At 38.5% G+C, this 27,436-nt stretch overlaps 14 non-coding genes and 2 pseudogenes across 14 annotated transcripts; all 16 read left to right on the top strand.

The window, feature by feature from the left end:
- Nucleotides 1-736: 736 nt before the first annotated feature.
- On the top strand, nt 737-810 carry TRNAN-GUU (transfer RNA asparagine (anticodon GUU)). Its single transcript has one exon. It is a non-coding gene; the product is annotated as a tRNA-Asn (tRNA).
- Nucleotides 811-3,073: 2,263 nt separating this feature from the next.
- On the top strand, nt 3,074-3,147 carry TRNAY-AUA (transfer RNA tyrosine (anticodon AUA)). Its single transcript has one exon. It is a non-coding gene; the product is annotated as a tRNA-Tyr (tRNA).
- Nucleotides 3,148-5,411: 2,264 nt separating this feature from the next.
- TRNAN-AUU (transfer RNA asparagine (anticodon AUU)) lies at nt 5,412-5,485 on the top strand. Its single transcript has one exon. It is a non-coding gene; the product is annotated as a tRNA-Asn (tRNA).
- A 9,286-nt stretch (nt 5,486-14,771) lies between these two features.
- Nucleotides 14,772-14,845, top strand: TRNAN-AUU (transfer RNA asparagine (anticodon AUU)). Its single transcript has one exon. It is a non-coding gene; the product is annotated as a tRNA-Asn (tRNA).
- A 5,816-nt stretch (nt 14,846-20,661) lies between these two features.
- On the top strand, nt 20,662-20,825 carry LOC134988242 (U1 spliceosomal RNA). The gene has a single exon (XR_010193745.1). It is a non-coding gene; the product is annotated as a U1 spliceosomal RNA (small nuclear RNA).
- Nucleotides 20,826-20,977: 152 nt separating this feature from the next.
- On the top strand, nt 20,978-21,119 carry LOC134988253 (U1 spliceosomal RNA; annotated as a pseudogene).
- A 692-nt stretch (nt 21,120-21,811) lies between these two features.
- Nucleotides 21,812-21,975, top strand: LOC134988229 (U1 spliceosomal RNA). Its single transcript, XR_010193733.1, has one exon. It is a non-coding gene; the product is annotated as a U1 spliceosomal RNA (small nuclear RNA).
- Nucleotides 21,976-22,127: 152 nt separating this feature from the next.
- Nucleotides 22,128-22,290, top strand: LOC134988250 (U1 spliceosomal RNA). The gene has a single exon (XR_010193753.1). It is a non-coding gene; the product is annotated as a U1 spliceosomal RNA (small nuclear RNA).
- Nucleotides 22,291-22,955: 665 nt separating this feature from the next.
- On the top strand, nt 22,956-23,119 carry LOC134988230 (U1 spliceosomal RNA). Its single transcript, XR_010193734.1, has one exon. It is a non-coding gene; the product is annotated as a U1 spliceosomal RNA (small nuclear RNA).
- Nucleotides 23,120-23,271: 152 nt separating this feature from the next.
- Nucleotides 23,272-23,434, top strand: LOC134988244 (U1 spliceosomal RNA). Its single transcript, XR_010193747.1, has one exon. It is a non-coding gene; the product is annotated as a U1 spliceosomal RNA (small nuclear RNA).
- A 671-nt stretch (nt 23,435-24,105) lies between these two features.
- On the top strand, nt 24,106-24,269 carry LOC134988231 (U1 spliceosomal RNA). The gene has a single exon (XR_010193735.1). It is a non-coding gene; the product is annotated as a U1 spliceosomal RNA (small nuclear RNA).
- Nucleotides 24,270-24,421: 152 nt separating this feature from the next.
- LOC134988251 (U1 spliceosomal RNA) lies at nt 24,422-24,584 on the top strand. The gene has a single exon (XR_010193754.1). It is a non-coding gene; the product is annotated as a U1 spliceosomal RNA (small nuclear RNA).
- Nucleotides 24,585-25,256: 672 nt separating this feature from the next.
- Nucleotides 25,257-25,420, top strand: LOC134988238 (U1 spliceosomal RNA). The gene has a single exon (XR_010193742.1). It is a non-coding gene; the product is annotated as a U1 spliceosomal RNA (small nuclear RNA).
- A 152-nt stretch (nt 25,421-25,572) lies between these two features.
- On the top strand, nt 25,573-25,714 carry LOC134988255 (U1 spliceosomal RNA; annotated as a pseudogene).
- A 692-nt stretch (nt 25,715-26,406) lies between these two features.
- On the top strand, nt 26,407-26,570 carry LOC134988237 (U1 spliceosomal RNA). The gene has a single exon (XR_010193741.1). It is a non-coding gene; the product is annotated as a U1 spliceosomal RNA (small nuclear RNA).
- Nucleotides 26,571-26,722: 152 nt separating this feature from the next.
- On the top strand, nt 26,723-26,885 carry LOC134988243 (U1 spliceosomal RNA). The gene has a single exon (XR_010193746.1). It is a non-coding gene; the product is annotated as a U1 spliceosomal RNA (small nuclear RNA).
- The last annotated feature ends 551 nt before the right edge of the window (nt 26,886-27,436 follow it).

Below are 27,436 nucleotides of genomic sequence, written 5' to 3' on the forward strand. Positions count from 1 at the left end.
AGCAAGATGCATCCTCATTTCAATGTCTACTGAAATAATACAGGTTGACACCAGGAAACATTAACGCCACTGCATCTTTGCTGCTTTCTCACATGGAAGTCTGTTTAATGTGAAAACAAGGTGATATCTAATTAGCACACAGGTAAGGAATTACGAAAATCTTTATTTAAGGGTGAAGATGTTTCTCACAAAATTGTTGCCCCAATGCATCATTGAAATTCAAGCTGGAAAGATGATTTTAATATATCACTTGTACATTTTGTATTGCTCTTCTGGTGACAATGTAGTTTTTTTGTCAATTACCATTTTAATAACAGGGTAAAGAAAATTAAGTGGATTTTTGAAAGAAAACTATACTGTCAATATACTATTAAAACAAATTAAAATGGTAAAAGTTATTGTACTTTAAGTAAAAATAAAAGAGCAAAAATATCAATCCCAGTTTTGATTACTTAAATTAACAAAAAAAATGCATATAGCAAAGGATAGTTTCAATCTGCCTACCTCTGGGTTATGGGTCCAGCATGCTTCCATTGCAGTACTCTGCTGCCCATGTAAGTGCAAGAGATCCTGAAGCACTCACTCATCATGGGAAAGTACCAATGTGTTTATTCGTTGGTTGATGGAAGAAACATCTTACAAAAACTCTCCAGATTATTGATTTTTTAATGTTTTTCTAGGAAACGTTCTAGATGTATGCTTATTAGCCTTTGTCAGTATGTACTTTTTGCAAAGTGTCTCTGTGGCGCAATCGGTTAGTGTGTTTGGCTGTTAACCAAAAGGTTGGTGGTTCAATCCCACCCAGGGACGTAATTAACCTTGTGATCAGATTTTGGTGATATTTAAGTAGACAAGTCAAAATTTCAAACCTCCTCTTATGGTGTAGGGTACATGGCCTTCTCTGATGTAATCAGAGTTAGATTTGATTCAGTGATTTTATAAAAAAACAGCTAGGAAGCACAATTTAGCAGTGGGTTGCAGAGAAAAAAAATATGCTGGCAGAAAAATCCAATCGAGTGATTAAACAGCTCTTCATTTTCTGGCTTTATTTTTATGCTAACAAATTTGTTCTCTGAAAAGTGTCCACAAAGCCAAGTCTCTGATTAACACCTTTGTAAGGATGGTTTTTCACCTATTACTAAATTAAACTTGCTTCATTGGAAAGGCAGCAAGATGCATCCTCATTTCAATGTCTACTGAAATAATACAAGTTGACACCAGGAAACATTAACGCCACTGCATCCTTGCTGCTTTCTCATGTGGAAGTCTGTTTAATGTGAAAACAAGGTGATATCTAATTAGCACACAGGTAAGGAATTAAGAAAATCTTTATTTAAGGGTGAAGATGTTTCTCACAAAATTGTTGACCCAATGCATCATTGAAATTCAAGCTGGAAAGATGATTTTAATATATCACTTGTACATTTTGTATTGCTCTTCTGGTGACAATGTAGTTTGTTTTTGTCAATTACCATTTTAATAATAGGGTAAAGAAAATGAAGTGGATTTTTGAAAGAAAACAATACTGTCAATATACTATTAAAACAAATTAAAATGGTAAAAGTTATTGTACTTTAAGTAAAAATAAAAGAGACAAAATATCAATCCCAGTTTTGGATTACTTTAATTAACAAAAAAAAATGCATATAGCAGAGGATAGTTTCAATCTGCCTACCTCTGGGTTATGGGCCCAGCATGCTTCCATTGCAGTACTCTGCTGCACATGTAAGTGCAAGAGATCCTGAAGCACTCACTCATCATGGGAAAGTACCAATGTGTTTCTTCGTTGGTTGATGGAAGAAACATCTTACAAAAACTCTCCAGATTATTGACATTTTAAAGTTTTTCTAGGAAACGTTTTAGATGAATGCTTATTAGCCTTTGTCAGTATGGAAATTTGCAAAGTGTCTCTGTGGCGCAATCAGTTAGTATGTATGGCTTTTAACCAAAAGGTTGGTGGTTTAATCCCACCCAGGGACCTAATTGACCTTGTTATCAGATTTTGGTGATCTTTAAGTAGACAAGTCAAAATTTCAAACCCCCTGTTATGGTGTAGGGTACTTGGCCTTCTCTGATGTAATCAGAGTTAGATTTGATTCAGTGATTTTATAAAAACAGCTAGGAAGCACAATTTAGCAGTGGGTTGCAGAGAAAAAAAATATGCTGGCAGAAAAATCCAATTGAGTGATTAAACAGCTCTTTATTTTCTTGCTTTATTTTTATGCTAACAAATTTGTTCTCTGAAAAGTGTCCACAAAGCCAAGTCTCTGATTAACACCTTTGTAAGGATGGTTTTTCACCTATTACTAAATTAAACTTGCTTCATTGGAAAGGCAGCAAGATGCATCCTCATTTCAATGTCTACTGAAATAATACAGGTTGACACCAGGAAACATTAACGCCACTGCATCCTTGCTGCTTTCTCATGTAAAAGTCTGTTTAATATGAAAACAAGGTGATATCTAATTAGCACACAGGTAAGGAATTAAGAAAATCTTTATTTAAGGGTGAAGATGTTTCTCACAAAATCGTTGCCCCAATGCATCATTGAAATTCAAGCTGGAAAGATGATTTTAATATATCACTTGTACATTTTGTATTGCTCTTCTGGTGACAATGTAGTTTTTTTTGTCAATTACCATTTTAATAATAGGGTAAAGAAAATTAAGTGGATTTTTGAAAGAAAACTATACTGTCAATATACTATTAAAACAAATTAAAATGGTAAAAGTTATTGTACTTTAAGTAAAAATAAAAGAGCAAAAATATCAATCCCAGTTTTGATTACTTAAATTAACAAAAAAAAATGCATATAGCAAAGGATAGTTTCAATCTGCCTACCTCTGGGTTATGGGTCCAGCATGCTTCCATTGCAGTACTCTGCTGCACATGTAAGTGCAAGAGATCCTGAAGCACTCACTCATCATGGGAAAGTACCAATGTGTTTATTCATTGGTTGATGGAAGAAACATCTTACAAAAACTCTCCAGATTATTGATTTTTTAATATTTTTCTAGGAAACGTTCTAGATGTATGCTTATTAGCCTTTGTCAGTATGTACTGTTTACAAAGTGTCTCGGTGGCGCAATCGGTTAGTGTGTTCGGCTATAAACCAAAAGGTTGGTGGTTCAATCCCACCCAGGGACGTAATTGACCTTGTGATCAGATTTTGGTGATATTTAAGTAGACAAGTCAAAATTTCAAACCCCCTCTTATTGTGTAGGGTACCTGGCCTTCTCTGATGTAATCAGAGTTAGATTTGATTCAGTGATTTTATAAAAAACAGCTAGGAAGCACAATTTAGCAGTGGGTTGCAGAGAAAAAAAATATGCTGGCAGAAAAATCCAATCGAGTGATTAAACAGCTCTTCATTTTCTGGCTTTATTTTTATGCTAACAAATTTGTTCTCTGAAAAGTGTCCACAAAGCCAAGTCTCTGATTAACACCTTTGTAAGGATGGTTTTTCACCTATTACTAAATTAAACTTGCTTCATTGGAAAGGCAGCAAGATGCATCCTCATTTCAATGTCTACTGAAATAATACAAGTTGACACCAGGAAACATTAACGCCACTGCATCCTTGCTGCTTTCTCATGTGGAAGTCTGTTTAATGTGAAAACAAGGTGATATCTAATTAGCACACAGGTAAGGAATTAAGAAAATCTTTATTTAAGGGTGAAGATGTTTCTCACAAAATTGTTGACCCAATGCAACATTGAAATTTAAGCTGGAAAGATGATTTTAATATATCACTTGTACATTTTGTATTGCTCTTCTGGTGACAATGTAGTTTGTTTTTGTCAATTACCATTTTAATAATAGGGTAAAGAAAATGAAGTGGATTTTTGAAAGAAAACAATACTGTCAATATACTATTAAAACAAATTAAAATGGTAAAAGTTATTGTACTTTAAGTAAAAATAAAAGAGACAAAATATCAATCCCAGTTTTGGATTACTTTAATTAACAAAAAAAAAATGCATATAGCAGAGGATAGTTTCAATCTGCCTACCTCTGGGTTATGGGCCCAGCATGCTTCCATTGCAGTACTCTGCTGCACATGTAAGTTCAAGAGATCCTGAAGCACTCACTCATCATGGGAAAGTACCAATGTGTTTCTTCGTTGGTTGATGGAAGAAACATCTTACAAAAACTCTCCAGATTATTGACTTTTTAAAGTTTTTCTAGGAAACGTTTTAGATGAATGCTTATTAGCCTTTGTCAGTATGGACTTTTGCAAAGTGTCTCTGTGGCGCAATCAGTTAGTATGTACGGCTATTAACCAAAAGGTTGGTGGTTCAATCCCACCCAGGGACCTAATTGACCTTGTTATCAGATTTTGGTGATCTTTAAGTAGACAAGTCAAAATTTCAAACCCCCTGTTATGGTGTAGGGTACCTGGCCTTCTCTGATGTAATCAGAGTTAGATTTGATTCAGTGATTTTATAAAAACAGCTAGGAAGCACAATTTAGCAGTGGGTTGCAGAGAAAAAAAATATGCTGGCAGAAAAATCCAATTGAGTGATTAAACAGCTCTTTATTTTCTGGCTTTATTTTTATGCTAACAAATTTGTTCTCTGAAAAGTGTCCACAAAGCCAAGTCTCTGATTAACACCTTTGTAGGGATGGTTTTTCACCTATTACTAAATTAAACTTGCTTCATTGGAAAGGCAGCAAGATGTATCCTCATTTCAATGTCTACTGAAATAATACAGGTTGACACCAGGAAACATTAACGCCACTGCATCCTTGCTGCTTTCTCATGTGGAAGTCTGTTTAATGTGAAAACAAGGTGGTATCTAATTAGCACACAGGTAAGGAATTACGAAAATCTTTATTTAAGGGTGAAGATGTTTCTCACAAAATTGTTGCCCCAATGCATCATTGAAATTCAAGCTGGAAAGATGATTTTAATATATCACTTGTACATTTTGTATTGCTCTTCTGGTGACAATGTAGTTTTTTTGTCAATTACCATTTTAATAACAGGGTAAAGAAAATTAAGTGGATTTTTGATAGAAAACTATACTGTCAATATACTATTAAAACAAATTAAAATGGTAAAAGTTATTGTACTTTAAGTAAAAATAAAAGAGCCAAAATATCAATCCCAGTTTTGGATTACTTTAATTAACAAACAAAAAAATGCATATAGCAGAGGATAGTTTCAATCTGCCTACCTCTGGGTTATGGGCCCAGCATACTTCCATTGCAGTACTCTGCTGCACATGTAAGTGCAAGAGATCCTGAAGCACTCACTCATCATGGGAAAGTACCAATGTGTTTCTTCGTTGGTTGATGGAAGAAACATCTTACAAAAACTCTCCAGATTATTGACTTTTTAAAGTTTTTCTAGGAAACGTTTTAGATGAATGCTTATTAGCCTTTGTCAGTATGGACTTTTGCAAAGTGTCTCTGTGGTGCAATCGGTTAGTGTGTTTGGCTATTAACCAAAAGGTTGGTGGTTCAATCCCACCCAGGGACATAATTAACCTTGTGATCAGATTTTGGTGATATTTAAGTAGACAAGTCAAAATTTCAAACCTCATCTTATGGTGTAGGGTACATGGCCTTCTCTGATGTAATCAGAGTTAGATTTGATTCAGTGATTTTATAAAAAACAGCTAGGAAGCACAATTTAGCAGTGGGTTGCAGAGAAAAAAAATATGCTGGCAGAAAAATCCAATCGAGTGATTAAACAGCTCTTCATTTTCTGGCTTTATTTTTATGCTAACAAATTTGTTCTCTGAAAAGTGTCCACAAAGCCAAGTCTCTGATTAACACCTTTGTAAGGATGGTTTTTCACCTATTACTAAATTAAACTTGCTTCATTGGAAAGGCAGCAAGATGCATCCTCATTTCAATGTCTACTGAAATAATACAAGTTGACACCAGGAAACATTAACGCCACTGCATCCTTGCTGCTTTCTCATGTGGAAGTCTGTTTAATGTGAAAACAAGGTGATATCTAATTAGCACACAGGTAAGGAATTAAGAAAATCTTTATTTAAGGGTGAAGATGTTTCTCACAAAATTGTTGACCCAATGCAACATTGAAATTCAAGCTGGAAAGATGATTTTAATATATCACTTGTACATTTTGTATTGCTCTTCTGGTGACAATGTAGTTTGTTTTTGTCAATTACCATTTTAATAATAGGGTAAAGAAAATGAAGTGGATTTTTGAAAGAAAACAATACTGTCAATATACTATTAAAACAAATTAAAATGGTAAAAGTTATTGTACTTTAAGTAAAAATAAAAGAGACAAAATATCAATCCCAGTTTTGGATTACTTTAATTAACAAAAAAAAAAAATGCATATAGCAGAGGATAGTTTCAATCTGCCTACCTCTGGGTTATGGGCCCAGCATGCTTCCATTGCAGTACTCTGCTGCACATGTAAGTTCAAGAGATCCTGAAGCACTCACTCATCATGGGAAAGTACCAATGTGTTTCTTCGTTGGTTGATGGAAGAAACATCTTACAAAAACTCTCCAGATTATTGACTTTTTAAAGTTTTTCTAGGAAACGTTTTAGATGAATGCTTATTAGCCTTTGTCAGTATGGACTTTTGCAAAGTGTCTCTGTGGCGCAATCAGTTAGTATGTACAGCTATTAACCAAAAGGTTGGTGGTTCAATCCCACCCAGGGACCTAATTGACCTTGTTATCAGATTTTGGTGATCTTTAAGTAGACAAGTCAAATTTCATATCCCCCTGTTATGGTGTAGGGTACCTGGCCTTCTCTGATGTAATCAGAGTTAGATTTGATTCAGTGATTTTATAAAAACATCTAGGAAGCACAATTTAGCAGTGGGTTGCAGAGAAAAAGAAATATGCTGGCAAAAAAATCAAATTGCGTGATTAAACAGCTCTTCATTTTCTGGCTTTATTTTTATGCTAACAAATTTGTTCTCTGAAAAGTGTCCACAAAGCCAAGTCTCTGATTAACACCTTTGTAGGGATGGTTTTTCACCTATTACTAAATTAAACTTGCTTCATTGGAAAGGCAGCAAGATGCATCCTCATTTCAATGTCTACTGAAATAATACAGGTTGACACCAGGAAACATTAACGCCACTGCATCCTTGCTGCTTTCTCATGTGGAAGTCTGTTTAATGTGAAAACAAGGTGATATCTAATTAGCACACAGGTAAGAAATTACGAAAATCTTTATTTAAGGGTGAAGATGTTTCTCACAAAATTGTTGCCCCAATGCATCATTGAAATTCAAGCTGGAAAGATGATTTTAATATATCACTTGTACATTTTGTATTGCTCTTCTGGTGACAATGTAGTTTTTTTTGTCAATTACCATTTTAATAATAGGGTAAAGAAAATTAAGTGGATTTTTGAAAGAAAACTATACTGTCAATATACTATTAAAACAAATTAAAATGGTAAAAGTTATTGTACTTTAAGTAAAAATAAAAGAGCAAAAATATCAATCCCAGTTTTGATTACTTAAATTAACAAAAAAAAATGCATATAGCAAAGGATAGTTTCAATCTGCCTACCTCTGGGTTATGGGTCCAGCATGCTTCCATTGCAGTACTCTGCTGCACATGTAAGTGCAAGAGATCCTGAAGCACTCACTCATCATGGGAAAGTACCAATGTGTTTATTCATTGGTTGATGGAAGAAACATCTTACAAAAACTCTCCAGATTATTGATTTTTTAATATTTTTCTAGGAAACGTTCTAGATGTATGCTTATTAGCCTTTGTCAGTATGTACTGTTTGCAAAGTGTCTCGGTGGCGCAATCGGTTAGTGTGTTTGGCTATTAACCAAAAGGTTGGTGGTTCAATCCCACCCAGGGACGTAATTGACCTTGTGATCAGATTTTGGTGATATTTAAGTAGACAAGTCAAAATTTCAAACCCCCTCTTATTGTGTAGGGTACCTGGCCTTCTCTGATGTAATCAGAGTTAGATTTGATTCAGTGATTTTATAAAAAAAACAGCTAGGAAGCACAATTTAGCAGTGGGTTGCAGAGAAAAAAAATATGCTGGCAGAAAAATCCAATTGAGTGATTAAACAGCTCTTCATTTTCTGGAATTTATTTTTATGCTAACAAATTTGTTCTCTGAAAAGTGTCCACAAAGCCAAGTCTCTGATTAACACCTTTGTAAGGATGGTTTTTCACCTATTACTAAATTAAACTTGCTTCATTGGAAAGGCAGCAAGATGCATCCTCATTTCAATGTCTACTGAAATAATACAGGTTGACACCAGGAAACATTAAAGCCACTGCATCCTTGCTGCTTTCTCATGTGGAAGTCTGTTTAATGTGAAAACAAGGTGATATCTAATTAGCACACAGGTAAGAAATTACGAAAATCTTTATTTAAGGGTGAAGATGTTTCTCACAAAATTGTTGCCCCAATGCATCATTGAAATTCAAGCTGGAAAGATGATTTTAATATATCACTTGTACATTTTGTATTGCTCTTCTGGTGACAATGTAGTTTTTTTTGTCAATTACCATTTTAATAATAGGGTAAAGAAAATTAAGTGGATTTTTGAATGAAAACTATACTGTCAATATACTATTAAAACAAATTAAAATGGTAAAAGTTATTGTACTTTAAGTAAAAATAAAAGAGCAAAAATATCAATCCCAGTTTTGATTACTTAAATTAACAAAAAAAAATGCATATAGCAAAGGATAGTTTCAATCTGCCTACCTCTGGGTTATGGGTCCAGCATGCTTCCATTGCAGTACTCTGCTGCACATGTAAGTGCAAGAGATCCTGAAGCACTCACTCATCATGGGAAAGTACCAATGTGTTTATTCATTGGTTGATGGAAGAAACATCTTACAAAAACTCTCCAGATTATTGATTTTTTAATATTTTTCTAGGAAACGTTCTAGATGTATGCTTATTAGCCTTTGTCAGTATGTACTTTTCGCAAAGTGTCTCGGTGGCGCAATCGGTTAGTGTGTTTGGCTATTAACCAAAAGGTTGGTGGTTCAATCCCACCCAGGGACGTAATTGACCTTGTGATCAGATTTTGGTGATATTTAAGTAGACAAGTCAAAATTTCAAACCCCCTCTTATTGTGTAGGGTACCTGGCCTTCTCTGATGTAATCAGAGTTAGATTTGATTCAGTGATTTTATAAAAAAACAGCTAGGAAGCACAATTTAGCAGTGGGTTGCAGAGAAAAAAAATATGCTGGCAGAAAAATCCAATTGAGTGATTAAACAGCTCTTCATTTTCTGGAATTTATTTTTATGCTAACAAATTTGTTCTCTGAAAAGTGTCCACAAAGCCAAGTCTCTGATTAACACCTTTGTAAGGATGGTTTTTCACCTATTACTAAATTAAACTTGCTTCATTGGAAAGGCAGCAAGATGCATCCTCATTTCAATGTCTACTGAAATAATACAGGTTGACACCAGGAAACATTAAAGCCACTGCATCCTTGCTGCTTTCTCATGTGGAAGTCTGTTTAATGTGAAAACAAGGTGATATCTAATTAGCACACAGGTAAGGAATTACGAAAATCTTTATTTAAGGGTGAAGATGTTTCTCACAAAATTGTTGCCCCAATGCATCATTGAAATTCAAGCTGGAAAGATGATTTTAATATATCACTTGTACATTTTGTATTGCTCTTCTGGTGACAATGTAGTTTTTTTGTCAATTACCATTTTAATAACAGGGTAAAGAAAATTAAGTGGATTTTTGAAAGAAAACTATACTGTCAATATACTATTAAAACAAATTAAAATGGTAAAAGTTATTGTACTTTAAGTAAAAATAAAAGAGCCAAAATATCAATCCCAGTTTTGGATTACTTTAATTAACAAACAAAAAAATGCATATAGCAGAGGATAGTTTCAATCTGCCTACCTCTGGGTTATGGGCCCAGCATGCTTCCATTGCAGTACTCTGCTGCACATGTAAGTGCAAGAGATCCTGAAGCACTCACTTATCATGGGAAAGTACCAATGTGTTTCTTCGTTGGTTGATGGAAGAAACATCTTACAAAAACTCTCCAGATTATTGACTTTTTAAAGTTTTTCTAGGAAACGTTTTAGATGAATGCTTATTAGCCTTTGTCAGTATGGACTTTTGCAAAGTGTCTCTGTGGCGCAATCAGTTAGTGTGTTTGGCTATTAACCAAAAGGTTGGTGGTTCAATCCCACCCAGGGACGTAGTTAACCTTGTGATCAGATTTTGGTGATATTTAAGTAGACAAGTCAAAATTTCAAACCTCCTCTTATGGTGTAGGGTACATGGCCTTCTCTGATGTAATCAGAGTTAGATTTGATTCAGTGATTTTATAAAAAACAGCTAGGAAGCACAATTTAGCAGTGGGTTGCAGAGAAAAAAAATATGCTGGCAGAAAAATCCAATCGAGTGATTAAACAGCTCTTCATTTTCTGGCTTTATTTTTATGCTAACAAATTTGTTCTCTGAAAAGTGTCCACAAAGCCAAGTCTCTGATTAACACCTTTGTAAGGATGGTTTTTCACCTATTACTAAATTAAACTTGCTTCATTGGAAAGGCAGCAAGATGCATCCTCATTTCAATGTCTACTGAAATAATACAAGTTGACACCAGGAAACATTAACGCCACTGCATCCTTGCTGCTTTCTCATGTGGAAGTCTGTTTAATGTGAAAACAAGGTGATATCTAATTAGCACACAGGTAAGGAATTAAGAAAATCTTTATTTAAGGGTGAAGATGTTTCTCACAAAATTGTTGACCCAATGCAACATTGAAATTCAAGCTGGAAAGATGATTTTAATATATCACTTGTACATTTTGTATTGCTCTTCTGGTGACAATGTAGTTTGTTTTTGTCAATTACCATTTTAATAATAGGGTAAAGAAAATGAAGTGGATTTTTGAAAGAAAGCAATACTGTCAATATACTATTAAAACAAATTAAAATGGTAAAAGTTATTGTACTTTAAGTAAAAATAAAAGAGACAAAATATCAATCCCAGTTTTGGATTACTTTAATTAACAAAAAAAAAAATGCATATAGCAGAGGATAGTTTCAATCTGCCTACCTCTGGGTTATGGGCCCAGCATGCTTCCATTGCAGTACTCTGCTGCACATGTAAGTTCAAGAGATCCTGAAGCACTCACTCATCATGGGAAAGTACCAATGTGTTTCTTCGTTGGTTGATGGAAGAAACATCTTACAAAAACTCTCCAGATTATTGACTTTTGAAAGTTTTTCTAGGAAACGTTTTAGATGAATGCTTATTAGCCTTTGTCAGTATGGACTTTTGCAAAGTGTCTCTGTGGCGCAATCAGTTAGTATGTACGGCTATTAACCATAAGGTTGGTGGTTCAATCCCACCCAGGGACCTAATTGACCTTGTTATCAGATTTTTGTGATCTTTAAGTAGACAAGTCAAAATTTCAAACCCCCTGTTATGGTGTAGGGTACCTGGCCTTCTCTGATGTAATCAGAGTTAGATTTGATTCAGTGATTTTATAAAAACAGCTAGGAAGCACAATTTAGCAGTGGGTTGCAGAGAAAAAAAATATGCTGGCAAAAAAATCCAATTGAGTGATTAAACAGCTCTTTATTTTCTGGCTTTATTTTTATGCTAACAAATTTGTTCTCTGAAAAGTGTCCACAAAGCCAAGTCTCTGATTAACACCTTTGTAAGGATGGTTTTTCACCTATTACTAAATTAAACTTGCTTCATTGGAAAGGCAGCAAGATGCATCCTCATTTCAATGTCTACTGAATTAATACAGGTTGACACCAGGAAACATTAACGCCACTGCATCCTTGCTGCTTTCTCTTGTGGAAGTCTGTTTAATGTGAAAACAAGGTGATATCTAATTAGCACACAGGTAAGGAATTAAGAAAATCTTTATTTAAGGGTGAAGATGTTTCTCACAAAATCGTTGCCCCAATGCATCATTGAAATTCAAGCTGGAAAGATGATTTTAATATATCACTTGTACATTTTGTATTGCTCTTCTGGTGACAATGTAGTTTGTTTTTGTCAATTACCATTTTAATAATAGGGTAAAGAAAATTAAGTGGATTTTTGAAAGAAAACAATACTGTCAATATACTATTAAAACAAATTAAAATGGTAAAAGTTATTGTACTTTAAGTAAAAATAAAAGAGCCAAAATATCAATCCCAGTTTTGGATTACTTTAATTAACAAACAAAAAAATGCATATAGCAGAGGATAGTTTCAATCTGCCTACCTCTGGGTTATGGGCCCAGCATGCTTCCATTGCTGTACTCTGCTGCACATGTAAGTGCAAGAGATCCTGAAGCACTCACTCATCATGGGAAAGTACCAATGTGTTTCTTCGTTGGTTGATAGAAGAAACATCTTACAAAAACTCTCCAGATTATTGACTTTTTTAAGTTTTTCTAGGAAACGTTTTAGATGAATGCTTATTAGCATTTGTCAGTATGTGCTTTTGCAAAGTGTCTCTGTGGCGCAATCAGTTAGTGTGTACGGCTATTAACCAAAAGGTTGGTGGTTCAATCCCACCCAGGGACGTAATTGACCTTGTTATCAGATTTTGGTGATCTTTAAGTAGACAAGTCAAATTTCATACCCCCTGTTATGGTGTAGGGTACCTGGCCTTCTCTGATGTAATCAGAGTTAGATTTGATTCAGTGATTTTATAAAAACATCTAGGAAGCACAATTTAGCAGTGGGTTGCAGAGAAAAAGAAATATGCTGGCAAAAAAATCAAATTGCGTGATTAAACAGCTCTTCATTTTCTGGCTTTATTTTTATGCTAACAAATTTGTTCTCTGAAAAGTGTCCACAAAGCCAAGTCTCTGATTAACACCTTTGTAGGGATGGTTTTTCACCTATTACTAAATTAAACTTGCTTCATTGGAAAGGCAGCAAGATGTATCCTCATTTCAATGTCTACTGAAATAATACAGGTTGACACCAGGAAACATTAACGCCACTGCATCCTTGCTGCTTTCTCATGTGGAAGTCTGTTTAATGTGAAAACAAGGTGATATCTAATTAGCACACAGGTAAGGAATTAAGAAAATCTTTATTTAAGGGTGAAGATGTTTCTCACAAAATTGTTGACCCAATGCAACATTGAAATTCAAGCTGGAAAGATGATTTTAATATATCACTTGTACATTTTGTATTGCTCTTCTGGTGACAATGTAGTTTGTTTTTGTCAATTACCATTTTAATAATAGGGTAAAGAAAATGAAGTGGATTTTTGAAAAAAAACAATACTGTCAATATACTATTAAAACAAATTAAAATGGTAAAAGTTATTGTACTTTAAGTAAAAATAAAAGAGACAAAATATCAATCCCAGTTTTGGATTACTTTAATTAACAAAAAAAAAATGCATATAGCAGAGGATAGTTTCAATCTGCCTACCTCTGGGTTATGGGCCCAGCATGCTTCCATTGCAGTACTCTGCTGCACATGTAAGTGCAAGAGATCCTGAAGCACTCACTCATCATGGGAAAGTACCAATGTGTTTCTTCGTTGGTTGATGGAAGAAACATCTTACAAAAACTCTCCAGATTATTAACTTTTGAAAGTTTTTCTAGGAAACGTTTTAGATGAATGCTTATTAGCCTTTGTCAGTATGTGCTTTTGCAAAGTGTCTCTGTGGCGCAATCAGTTAGTGTGTACGGCTATTAACCAAAAGGTTGGTGGTTCAATCCCACCCAGGGACCTAATTGACCTTGTTATCAGATTTTGGTGATCTTTAAGTAGACAAGTCAAAATTTCAAACCCCCTGTTATGGTGTAGGGTACCTGGCCTTCTCTGATGTAATCAGAGTTAGATTTGATTCAGTGATTTTATAAAAACAGCTAGGAAGCACAATTTAGCAGTGGGTTGCAGAGAAAAAAAATATGCTGGCAGAAAAATCCAATTGAGTGATTAAACAGCTCTTTATTTTCTGGCTTTATTTTTATGCTAACAAATTTGTTCTCTGAAAAGTGTCCACAAAGCCAAGTCTCTGATTAACACCTTTGTAGGGATGGTTTTTCACCTATTACTAAATTAAACTTGCTTCATTGGAAAGGCAGCAAGATGTATCCTCATTTCAATGTCTACTGAAATAATACAGGTTGACACCAGGAAACATTAACGCCACTGCATCCTTGCTGCTTTCTCATGTGGAAGTCTGTTTAATGTGAAAACAAGGTGGTATCTAATTAGCACACAGGTAAGGAATTACGAAAATCTTTATTTAAGGGTGAAGATGTTTCTCACAAAATTGTTGCCCCAATGCATCATTGAAATTCAAGCTGGAAAGATGATTTTAATATATCACTTGTACATTTTGTATTGCTCTTCTGGTGACAATGTAGTTTTTTTGTCAATTACCATTTTAATAACAGGGTAAAGAAAATTAAGTGGATTTTTGATAGAAAACTATACTGTCAATATACTATTAAAACAAATTAAAATGGTAAAAGTTATTGTACTTTAAGTAAAAATAAAAGAGCCAAAATATCAATCCCAGTTTTGGATTACTTTAATTAACAAACAAAAAAATGCATATAGCAGAGGATAGTTTCAATCTGCCTACCTCTGGGTTATGGGCCCAGCATACTTCCATTGCAGTACTCTGCTGCACATGTAAGTGCAAGAGATCCTGAAGCACTCACTCATCATGGGAAAGTACCAATGTGTTTCTTCGTTGGTTGATGGAAGAAACATCTTACAAAAACTCTCCAGATTATTGACTTTTTAAAGTTTTTCTAGGAAACGTTTTAGATGAATGCTTATTAGCCTTTGTCAGTATGGACTTTTGCAAAGTGTCTCTGTGGTGCAATCGGTTAGTGTGTTTGGCTATTAACCAAAAGGTTGGTGGTTCAATCCCACCCAGGGACATAATTAACCTTGTGATCAGATTTTGGTGATATTTAAGTAGACAAGTCAAAATTTCAAACCTCATCTTATGGTGTAGGGTACATGGCCTTCTCTGATGTAATCAGAGTTAGATTTGATTCAGTGATTTTATAAAAAACAGCTAGGAAGCACAATTTAGCAGTGGGTTGCAGAGAAAAAAAATATGCTGGCAGAAAAATCCAATCGAGTGATTAAACAGCTCTTCATTTTCTGGCTTTATTTTTATGCTAACAAATTTGTTCTCTGAAAAGTGTCCACAAAGCCAAGTCTCTGATTAACACCTTTGTAAGGATGGTTTTTCACCTATTACTAAATTAAACTTGCTTCATTGGAAAGGCAGCAAGATGCATCCTCATTTCAATGTCTACTGAAATAATACAAGTTGACACCAGGAAACATTAACGCCACTGCATCCTTGCTGCTTTCTCATGTGGAAGTCTGTTTAATGTGAAAACAAGGTGATATCTAATTAGCACACAGGTAAGGAATTAAGAAAATCTTTATTTAAGGGTGAAGATGTTTCTCACAAAATTGTTGACCCAATGCAACATTGAAATTCAAGCTGGAAAGATGATTTTAATATATCACTTGTACATTTTGTATTGCTCTTCTGGTGACAATGTAGTTTGTTTTTGTCAATTACCATTTTAATAATAGGGTAAAGAAAATGAAGTGGATTTTTGAAAGAAAACAATACTGTCAATATACTATTAAAACAAATTAAAATGGTAAAAGTTATTGTACTTTAAGTAAAAATAAAAGAGCCAAAATATCAATCCCAGTTTTGGATTACTTTAATTAACAAACAAAAAAATGCATATAGCAGAGGATAGTTTCAATCTGCCTACCTCTGGGTTATGGGCCCAGCATGCTTCCATTGCAGTACTCTGCTGCACATGTAAGTGCAAGAGATCCTGAAGCACTCACTTATCATGGGAAAGTACCAATGTGTTTCTTCGTTGGTTGATGGAAGAAACATCTTACAAAAACTCTCCAGATTATTGACTTTTTAAAGTTTTTCTAGGAAACGTTTTAGATGAATGCTTATTAGCCTTTGTCAGTATGGACTTTTGCAAAGTGTCTCTGTGGCGCAATCGGTTAGTGTGTTTGGCTATTAACCAAAAGGTTGGTTGTTCAATCCCACCCAGGGACGTAATTAACCTTGTGATCAGATTTTGGTGATATTTAAGTAGACAAGTCAAAATTTCAAACCTCCTCTTATGGTGTAGGGTACATGGCCTTCTCTGATGTAATCAGAGTTAGATTTGATTCAGTGATTTTATAAAAAACAGCTAGGAAGCACAATTTAGCAGTGGGTTGCAGAGAAAAAAAATATGCTGGCAGAAAAATCCAATCGAGTGATTAAACAGCTCTTCATTTTCTGGCTTTATTTTTATGCTAACAAATTTGTTCTCTGAAAAGTGTCCACAAAGCCAAGTCTCTGATTAACACCTTTGTAAGGATGGTTTTTCACCTATTACTAAATTAAACTTGCTTCATTGGAAAGGCAGCAAGATGCATCCTCATTTCAATGTCTACTGAAATAATACAAGTTGACACCAGGAAACATTAATGCCACTGCATCCTTGCTGCTTTCTCATGTGGAAGTCTGTTTAATGTGAAAACAAGGTGATATCTAATTAGCACACAGGTAAGGAATTAAGAAAATCTTTATTTAAGGGTGAAGATGTTTCTCACAAAATTGTTGACCCAATGCAACATTGAAATTCAAGCTGGAAAGATGATTTTAATATATCACTTGTACATTTTGTATTGCTCTTCTGGTGACAATGTAGTTTGTTTTTGTCAATTACCATTTTAATAATAGGGTAAAGAAAATGAAGTGGATTTTTGAAAGAAAGCAATACTGTCAATATACTATTAAAACAAATTAAAATGGTAAAAGTTATTGTACTTTAAGTAAAAATAAAAGAGACAAAATATCAATCCCAGTTTTGGATTACTTTAATTAACAAAAAAAAAATGCATATAGCAGAGGATAGTTTCAATCTGCCTACCTCTGGGTTATGGGCCCAGCATGCTTCCATTGCAGTACTCTGCTGCACATGTAAGTTCAAGAGATCCTGAAGCACTCACTCATCATGGGAAAGTACCAATGTGTTTCTTCGTTGGTTGATGGAAGAAACATCTTACAAAAACTCTCCAGATTATTGACTTTTGAAAATTTTTCTAGGAAACGTTTTAGATGAATGCTTTTTAGCCTTTGTCAGTATGGACTTTTGCAAAGTGTCTCTGTGGCGCAATCAGTTAGTATGTACGGCTATTAACCATAAGGTTGGTGGTTCAATCCCACCCAGGGACCTAATTGACCTTGTTATCAGATTTTTGTGATCTTTAAGTAGACAAGTCAAAATTTCAAACCCCCTGTTATGGTGTAGGGTACCTGGCCTTCTCTGATGTAATCAGAGTTAGATTTGATTCAGTGATTTTATAAAAACAGCTAGGAAGCACAATTTAGCAGTGGGTTGCAGAGAAAAAAAATATGCTGGCAGAAAAATCCAATTGAGTGATTAAACAGCTCTTTATTTTCTGGCTTTATTTTTATGCTAACAAATTTGTTCTCTGAAAAGTGTCCACAAAGCCAAGTCTCTGATTAACACCTTTGTAAGGATGGTTTTTCACCTATTACTAAATTAAACTTGCTTCATTGGAAAGGCAGCAAGATGCATCCTCATTTCAATGTCTACTGAATTAATACAGGTTGACACCAGGAAACATTAACGCCACTGCATCCTTGCTGCTTTCTCTTGTGTAAGTCTGTTTAATGTGAAAACAAGGTGATATCTAATTAGCACACAGGTAAGGAATTAAGAAAATCTTTATTTAAGGGTGAAGATGTTTCTCACAAAATCGTTGCCCCAATGCATCATTGAAATTCAAGCTGGAAAGATGATTTTAATATATCACTTGTACATTTTGTATTGCTCTTCTGGTGACAATGTAGTTTGTTTTTGTCAATTACCATTTTAATAATAGGGTAAAGAAAATTAAGTGGATTTTTGAAAGAAAACAATACTGTCAATATACTATTAAAACAAATTAAAATGGTAAAAGTTATTGTACTTTAAGTAAAAATAAAAGAGCCAAAATATCAATCCCAGTTTTGGATTACTTTAATTAACAAACAAATAATGCATATAGCAGAGGATAGTTTCAATCTGCCTACCTCTGGGTTATGGGCCCAGCATGCTTCCATTGCTGTACTCTGCTGCACATGTAAGTGCAAGAGATCCTGAAGCACTCACTCATCATGGGAAAGTACCAATGTGTTTCTTCGTTGGTTGATAGAAGAAACATCTTACAAAAACTCTCCAGATTATTGACTTTTTTAAGTTTTTCTAGGAAACGTTTTAGATGAATGCTTATTAGCATTTGTCAGTATGTACTTTTGCAAAGTGTCTCTGTGGCGCAATCAGTTAGTGTGTACGGCTATTAACCAAAAGGTTGGTGGTTCAATCCCACCCAGGGACGTAATTGACCTTGTTATCAGATTTTGGTGATCTTTAAGTAGACAAGTCAAATTTCATACCCCCTGTTATGGTGTAGGGTACCTGGCCTTCTCTGATGTAATCAGAGTTAGATTTGATTCAGTGATTTTATAAAAACATCTAGGAAGCACAATTTAGCAGTGGGTTGCAGAGAAAAAGAAATATGCTGGCAAAAAAATCAAATTGCGTGATTAAACAGCTCTTCATTTTCTGGCTTTATTTTTATGCTAACAAATTTGTTCTCTGAAAAGTGTCCACAAAGCCAAGTCTCTGATTAACACCTTTGTAGGGATGGTTTTTCACCTATTACTAAATTAAACTTGCTTCATTGGAAAGGCAGCAAGATGTATCCTCATTTCAATGTCTACTGAAATAATACAGGTTGACACCAGGAAACATTAACGCCACTGCATCCTTGCTGCTTTCTCATGTGGAAGTCTGTTTAATGTGAAAACAAGGTGATATCTAATTAGCACACAGGTAAGGAATTAAGAAAATCTTTATTTAAGGGTGAAGATGTTTCTCACAAAATTGTTGACCCAATGCATCATTGAAATTCAAGCTGGAAAGATGATTTTAATATATCACTTGTACATTTTGTATTGCTCTTCTGGTGACAATGTAGTTTGTTTTTGTCAATTACCATTTTAATAATAGGGTAAAGAAAATGAAGTGGATTTTTGAAAGAAAACAATACTGTCAATATACTATTAAAACAAATTAAAATGGTAAAAGTTATTGTACTTTAAGTAAAAATAAAACAGACAAAATATCAATCCCAGTTTTGGATTACTTTAATTAACAAACAAAAAAATGCATATAGCAGAGGATAGTTTCAATCTGCCTACCTCTGGGTTATGGGCCCAGCATGCTTCCATTGCAGTACTCTGCTGCACATGTAAGTTCAAGAGATCCTGAAGCACTCACTCATCATGGGAAAGTACCAATGTGTTTCTTCGTTGGTTGATGGAAGAAACATCTTACAAAAACTTTCCAGATTATTGACTTTTTAAAGTTTTTCTAGGAAACGTTTTAGATGAATGCTTATTAGCCTTTGTCAGTATGGACTTTTGCAAAGTGTCTCTGTGGCGCAATCAGTTAGTATGTACGGCTATTAACCAAAAGGTTGGTGGTTCAATCCCACCCAGGGACCTAATTGACCTTGTTATCAGATTTTGGTGATCTTTAAGTAGACAGTCAAAATTTCATACCCCCTTTTATGGTGTAGGGTACCTGGCCTTCTCTGATGTAATCAGAGTTAGATTTGATTCAGTGATTTTATAAAAACAGCTAGGAAGCACAATTTAGCAGTGGGTTGCAGAGAAAAAAAATATGCTGGCAGAAAAATCCAATTGAGTGATTAAACAGCTCTTTATTTTCTGGCTTTATTTTTATGCTAACAAATTTGTTCTCTGAAAAGTGTCCACAAAGCCAAGTCTCTGATTAACACCTTTGTAAGGATGGTTTTTCACCTATTACTAAATTAAACTTGCTTCATTGGAAAGGCAGCAAGATGCATCCTCATTTCAATGTCTACTGAAATAATACAGGTTGACACCAGGAAACATTAACGCCACTGCATCCTTGCTGCTTTCTCATGTGGAAGTCTGTTTAATGTGAAAACAAGGTGATATCTAATTAGCACACAGGTAAGGAATTAAGAAAATCTTTATTTAAGGGTGAAGATGTTTCTCACAAAATCGTTGCCCCAATGCATCATTGAAATTCAAGCTGGAAAGATGATTTTAATATATCACTTGTACATTTTGTATTGCTCTTCTGGTGACAATGTAGTTTGTTTTTGTCAATTACCATTTTAATAATAGGGTAAAGAAAATGAAGTGGATTTTTGAAAGAAAACAATACTGTCAATATACTATTAAAACAAATTAAAATGGTAAAAGTTATTGTACTTTAAGTAAAAATAAAAGAGACAAAATATCAATCCCAGTTTTGGATTACTTTAATTAACACAAAAAAAATGCATATAGCAGAGGATAGTTTCAATCTGCCTACCTCTGGGTTATGGGCCCAGCATCACTGTATGCAAATCCGTCTTCTGCAGACCTTCCCCCAGGAATGCTTGTACTAGTTGTTGCATTTGGTTTGTTGTTTGGGGGTGCTTCAGTATTAGGCAGCCTTCTGCCCTCCCATGTTCATTTGAAAATATGTGTTCTCCCTGCAGTTGTTGTCCCCAGATGAGAGTTCCCTTGTGCTGCCTCAGTTGAATCGCCTTTACTTGACAGAGATGTGCCTGAGCAGCGGCCCTCCCCAGCCCTATCCCAAATCATACTTATTTTGCATAGGAGATATCATGGTCATGAAGATTGTTCTCCCAGGGTGAGGTTCATTCATTGCATTCTGGGTATGATGACCCCTGTGATTTCCCCAAATATGGGAAACTCGACTGCATTATTTGTGGTAGTGGGGGACTGTGTTTGTGCTTTCCTCTGGTCAGCTCTGGTAAAAGTCAGATTTCTTTGTCTCAGATCTTCCTCTAGCCTTGTTCTTCTTTCGAGAGTTCCCTTGTGCTGCCTCAGTTGGATCTCCTTCACTTGACAGGGGGGTGCCCGAGCAGCGACCCTCCCCAGCTCTAGCCCAACTCCTACTTACCTGCCAGGTGAGATACTATGATCAGGAAGGTGCTTCTCCCAGGGCAAGGCTCACCCATTGCACTCTGGGTGTGCTGCCCCTTTGATTTCCCCAAATGTGGGACACTTGACTGCATAATTTGTGTTTCCCCTGGTCGGCTCTCATATAATTCAGATCTCTTTGTCTCAGGTCTCTCTTCAGCCTAGTTTGCTGTCTGTTTCCACTTCTCTTTTCTTGAGCCGCTCCCTTCTATGCCCTTGCACACTAGCCTGACTTCTCCCATCTGCTTACTTTGTGCCTTCCAACGCACAATGCGAACTACAGGTAGTGCTGCAGGGCCCACACCCTTTTACTTGCCTTACAGAGCAGCTCTGGAGCTGTTACAGTGCCCAGCTGCTGCAAGAAATCAGCTTGAATGCTTCAGGGGCTGGGGCATAGCCAACATGAGCCCCACACCGAAGGAGGGTGGAGGTGTTTAATGCGAACTAGGGGTCATCCAAGCGCCGCAAAAGGCCGCCATGCCCTGCATGCCCCTTTTCTCTTTTCATATGCAGACGAGGGTTGAAGCCAACTTTGACCCACTGCTTGGATGACATCACCATATGCAAATCCATCTGCTGCAGGCCTTCCCCCAGGAATGCTTGCACTAGTTGTTGCATTTGGTTTGTTGTTTGGGGGTGCTTCAGTATTAGGCAGCCTTCTGCCCTCCCATGTTCATCTGAAAATATGTGTTCTCCCTGCAGTTGTTGTCCCCAGATGAGAGTTCCCTTGTGCTGCCTCAGTTGAATCTCCTTTACTTGACAGAGATGTGCCTGAGCAGCGGCCCTCCCCAGCCCTATCCCAAATCATACTTATTTTGCATAGGAGATACCATGGTCATGAAGATTGTTCTCCCAGGGTGAGGTTCATTCATTGCATTCTGGGTATGCTGACCCCTGTGATTTCCCCAAATGTGGGAAACTCGACTGCATTATTTGTGGTAGTGGGGGACTGTGTTTGTGCTTTCCTCTGGTCAGCTCTGGTAAAAGTCAGATTTCTTTGTCTCAGATCTTCCTCTAGCCTTGTTCTTCTTTCGAGAGTTCCCTTGTGCTGCCTCAGTTGGATCTCCTTCACTTGACAGGGGGGTGCCCGAGCAGCGACCCTCCCCAGCTCTAGCCCAACTCCTACTTACCTGCCAGGTGAGATACTATGATCATGAAGGTGCTTCTCCCAGGGCAAGGCTCATCCATTGCACTCTGGGTGTGCTGCTCCTGTGATTTCCCCAAATGTGGGAAACTTGACTGCATAATTTGTGTTTCCACTGGTCGGCTTTCATATAATTCAGATCTCTTTGTCTCAGGTCTCTCTCCAGCCTAGTTTGCTGTCTGTTTCCACTTCTTTTTTTTTGAGCCCCTCCCTTCTATACCCTTGTGCACTATCCTGACTTCTACTCCTGTCTGCTTACTTTGTGCCTTCCAATGCACAATGCAAACTACAGGTAGTGCTGCAGGGCCCACAACCTTTTACTTGCCTTACAGAGCAGCTCTGGAGCTGTTACAGTGCCAAGCTGCTGCAAGAAATCAGCTTGAATGCTGGGGCATTGCCAATATGAGCCCCACACCGAAGGATGGTGGGGGTGTTTAATGCGAACTAAGGGTCATCCAAGCGCCGCAAAAGGCCGCCATGCCCTGCATACCCCTTTTCTCTTTTCATATGCAGATGAGGGTTCCAGCCAACTTTGGCCCACTGCTTGGATGACATCACTGTATGCAAATCCGTCTTCTGCAGACCTTCCCCCAGGAATGCTTGTACTAGTTGTTGCATTTGGTTTGTTGTTTGGGGGTGCTTCAGTATTAGGCAGCCTTCTGCCCTCCCATGTTCATTTGAAAATATGTGTTCTCCCTGCAGTTGTTGTCCCCAGATGAGAGTTCCCTTGTGCTGCCTCAGTTGAATCTCCTTTACTTGACAGAGATATGCCTGAGCAGCGGCCCTCCCCAGCCCTATCCCAAATCATACTTATTTTGCATAGGAGATACCATGGTCATGAAGATTGTTCTCCCAGGGTGAGGTTCATTCATTGCATTCTGGGTATGCTGACCCCTGTGATTTCCCCAAATGTGGGAAACTCGACTGCATTATTTGTGGTAGTGGGGGACTGTGTTTGTGCTTTCCTCTGGTCAGCTCTGGTAAAAGTCAGATTTCTTTGTCTCAGATCTTCCTCTAGCCTTGTTCTTCTTTCGAGAGTTCCCTTGTGCTGCCTCAGTTGGATCTCCTTCACTTGACAGGGGGGTGCCCGAGCAGCGACCCTCCCCAGCTCTAGCCCAACTCCTACTTACCTGCCAGGTGAGATACTATGATCAGGAAGGTGCTTCTCCCAGGGCAAGGCTCACCCATTGCACTCTGGGTGTGCTGCTCCTGCGATTTCCCCAAATGTGGGACACTTGACTGCATAATTTGTGTTTCCTCTGGTCGGCTCTCGTATAATTCAGATCTCTTTGTCTCAGGTCTCTCTCCAGCCTAGTTTGCTGTCTGTTTCCACTTCTCTTTTCTTGAGCCGCTCCCTTCTATGCCCTTGCGCACTATCCTGACTTCTCCCGTCTGCTTACTTTGTGCCTTCCAATGCACAATGCGAACTACAGGTAGTGCTGCAGGGCCCACACCCTTTTAGTTGCCTTACAGAGCAGCTCTGGAGCTGTTACAGTGCCCAGCTGCTGCAAGAAATCAGCTGGAATGCTTCAGGGGCTGGGGCATTGCCAACATGAGCCCCACACCGAAGGAGGGTGGGGGTGTTTAATGCGAACTGAGGGTCATCCAAGCGCCGCAAAAGGCCGCCATGCCCTGCATACCCCTTTTCTCTTTTCATATGCAGATGAGGGTTCCAGCCAACTTTGGCCCACTGCTTGGATGACATCACTGTATGCAAATCCGTCTTCTGCAGACCTTCCCCCAGGAATGCTTGTACTAGTTGTTGCATTTGGTTTGTTGTTTGGGGGTGCTTCAGTATTAGGCAGCCTTCTGCCCTCCCATGTTCATTTGAAAATATGTGTTCTCCCTGCAGTTGTTGTCCCCAGATGAGAGTTCCCTTGTGCTGCCTCAGATGAATCTCCTTTACTTGACAGATATATGCCTGAGCAGCGGCCCTCCCCAGCCCTATCCCAAATCATACTTATTTTGCATAGGAGATACCATGGTCATGAAGATTGTTCTCCCAGGGTGAGGTTCATTCATTGCATTCTGGGTATGCTGACCCCTGTGATTTCCCCAAATGTGGGAAACTCGACTGCATTATTTGTGGTAGTGGGGGACTGTGTTTGTGCTTTCCTCTGCTCAGCTCTGGTAAAAGTCAGATTTCTTTGTCTCAGATCTTCCTCTAGCCTTGTTCTTCTTTCGAGAGTTCCCTTGTGCTGCCTCAGTTGGATCTCCTTCACTTGACAGGGGGGTGCCCTAGCAGCGACCCTCCCCAGCTCTAGCCCAACTCCTACTTACCTGCCTGGTGAGATATTATGATCAGGAAGGTGCTTCTCCCAGGGCAAGGCTCACCCATTGCACTCTGGGTGTGCTGCTCCTGCGATTTCCCCAAATGTGGGGCACTTGACTGCATAATTTGTGTTTCCTCTGGTCGGCTCTCGTATAATTCAGATCTCTTTGTCTCAGGTCTCTCTCCAGCCTAGTTTGCTGTCTGTTTCCACTTCTCTTTTCTTGAGCCGCTCCCTTCTATGCCCTTGCGCACTATCCTGACTTCTCCCGTCTGCTTACTTTGTGCCTTCCAACGCACAATGCGAACTACAGGTAGTGCTGCAGGGCCCACACCCTTTTACTTGCCTTACAGAGCAGCTCTGGAGCTGTTACAGTGCCCAGCTGCTGCAAGAAATCAGCTTGAATGCTTCAGGTGCTGGGGCATAGCCAACATGAGCCCCACACCGAAGGAGGGTGGAGGTGTTTAATGCGAATTAGGGGTCATGCAAGCGCCGCAAAAGGCCGCCATGCCCTGCACATCCCTTTTTTCTTTTCATATGCAGACGAGGGTTGAAGCCAACTTTGACCCACTGCTTGGATGACATCACCATATGCAAATCCATCTGCTGCAGGCCTTCCCCCAGGAATGCTTGCACTAGTTGTTGCATTTGGTTTGTTGTTTTTTGGGTGCTTCAGTATTAGGCAGCCTTCTGCCCTCCCATGTTCATCTGAAAATATGTGTTCTCCCTGCAGTTGTTGTCCCCAGATGAGAGTTCCCTTGTGCTGCCTCAGTTGAATCGCCTTTACTTGACAGAGATGTGCCTGAGCAGCGGCCCTCCCCAGCCCTATACCAAATCATACTTATTTTGCATAGGAGATATCATGGTCATGAAGATTGTTCTCCCAGGGTGAGGTTCATTCATTGCATTCTGGGTATGATGACCCCTGTGATTTCCCCAAATGTGGGAAACTCGACTGCATTATTTGTGGTAGTGGGGGACTGTGTTTGTGCTTTCCTCTGGTCAGCTCTGGTAAAAGTCAGATTTCTTTGTCTCAGATCTTCCTCTAGCCTTGTTCTTCTTTCGAGAGTTCCCTTGTGCTGCCTCAGTTGGATCTCCTTCACTTGACAGGGGGGTGCCCGAGCAGCGACCCTCCCCAGCTCTAGCCCAACTCCTACTTACCTGCCAGGTGAGATACTATGATGATGTAGGTGCTTCTCCCAGGGCAAGGCTCACCCATTGCACTCTGGGTGTGCTGCCCCTTTGATTTCCCCAAATGTGGGAAACTTGACTGCATAATTTGTGTTTCCCCTGGTCGGCTCTCATATAATTCAGATCTCTTTGTCTCAGGTCTCTCTTCAGCCTAGTTTGCTGTCTGTTTCCACTTCTCTTTTCTTGAGCCGCTCCCTTCTATGCCCTTGCGCACTATCCTGACTTCTCCCATCTGCTTACTTTGTGCCTTCCAACGCACAATGCGAACTACAGGTAGTGCTGCAGGGCCCACACCCTTTTACTTGCCTTACAGAGCAGCTCTGGAGCTGTTACAGTGCCCAGCTGCTGCAAGAAATCAGCTTGAATGCTTCAGGGGCTGGGGCATAGCCAACATGAGCCCCACACCCAAGGAGGGTGGAGGTGTTTAATGCGAACTAGGGGTCATCCAAGCGCCGCAAAAGGCCGCCATGCCCTGCACGCCCCTTTTCTCTTTTCATATGCAGATGAGGGTTGAAGCCAACTTTGACCCACTGCTTGGATGACATCACCATATGCAAATCCATCTGCTGCAGGCCTTCCCCCAGGAATGCTTGTACTAGTAGTTGCATTTGGTTTGTTGTTTGGGGGTGCTTCAGTATTAGGCAGCCTTCTGCCCTCCCATGTTCATCTGAAAATATGTGTTCTCCCTGCAGTTGTTGTCCCCAGATGAGAGTTCCCTTGTGCTGCCTCAGTTGAATCTCCTTTACTTGACAGAGATGTGCCTGAGCAGCGGCCCTCCCCAGCCCTATCCCAAATCATACTTATTTTGCATAGGAGATACCATGGTCATGAAGATTGTTCTCCCAGGGTGAGGTTCATTCATTGCATTCTGAGTATGCTGACCCCTGTGATTTCCCCAAATGTGGGAAACTCGACTGCATTATTTGTGGTAGAGGGGGACTATGTTTGTGCTTTCCTCTGGTCAGCTCTGTTAAAAGTCAGATTTCTTTGTCTCAGATCTTCCTCTAGCCTTGTTCCTCTTTCGAGAGTTCCCTTGTGCTGCCTCAGTTGGATCTCCTTCACTTGACAGGGGGGTTCCCGAGCAGCGACCCTCCCCAGCTCTAGCCCAACTCCTACTTACCTGCCAGGTGAGATACTATGATCATGAAGGTGCTTCTCCCAGGGCAAGGCTCACCCATTGCACTCTGGGTGTGCTGCTCCTGCAATTTCCCCAAATGTGGGACACTTGACTGCATAATTTGTGTTTCCTCTGGTCGGCTCTCGTATAATTCAGATCTCTTTGTCTCAGGTCTCTCTCCAGCCTAGTTTGCTGTCTGTTTCCACTTCTCTTTTCTTGAGCCGCTCCCTTCTATGCCCTTGCGCACTATCCTGACTTCTCCCATCTGCTTACTTTGTGCCTTCCAACGCACAATGCATACTACAGGTAGTGCTGCAGGGCCCACACCCTTTTACATGCTTTACAGAACAGCTCTGGAGCTGTTACAGTGCCCAGCTGCTGCAAGAAATCATCTTGAATGCTTCAGGGGCTGGGGCATAGCCAACATGAGCCCCACACCGAAGGAGGGTGGAGATGTTTAATGCGAATTAAGGGTCATCCAAGCGCCACAAAAGGACGCCATGCCCTGCACATCCCTTTTTTCTTTTCATATGCAGACGAGGGTTGAAGCCAACTTTGACCCACTGCTTGGATGACATCACCATATGCAAATCCATCTGCTGCAGGCCTTCCCCCAGGAATGCTTACACTAGTTGTTGCATTTGGTTTGTTGTTTGGGGGTGCTTCAGTATTAGGCAGCCTTCTGCCCTCCCATGTTCATCTGAAAATA

The sequence above is a fragment of the Pseudophryne corroboree genome, unplaced genomic scaffold, assembly GCF_028390025.1.
Source record: "Pseudophryne corroboree isolate aPseCor3 unplaced genomic scaffold, aPseCor3.hap2 scaffold_1032, whole genome shotgun sequence".
Classification (NCBI taxonomy): Eukaryota; Metazoa; Chordata; class Amphibia; order Anura; family Myobatrachidae; genus Pseudophryne; species Pseudophryne corroboree.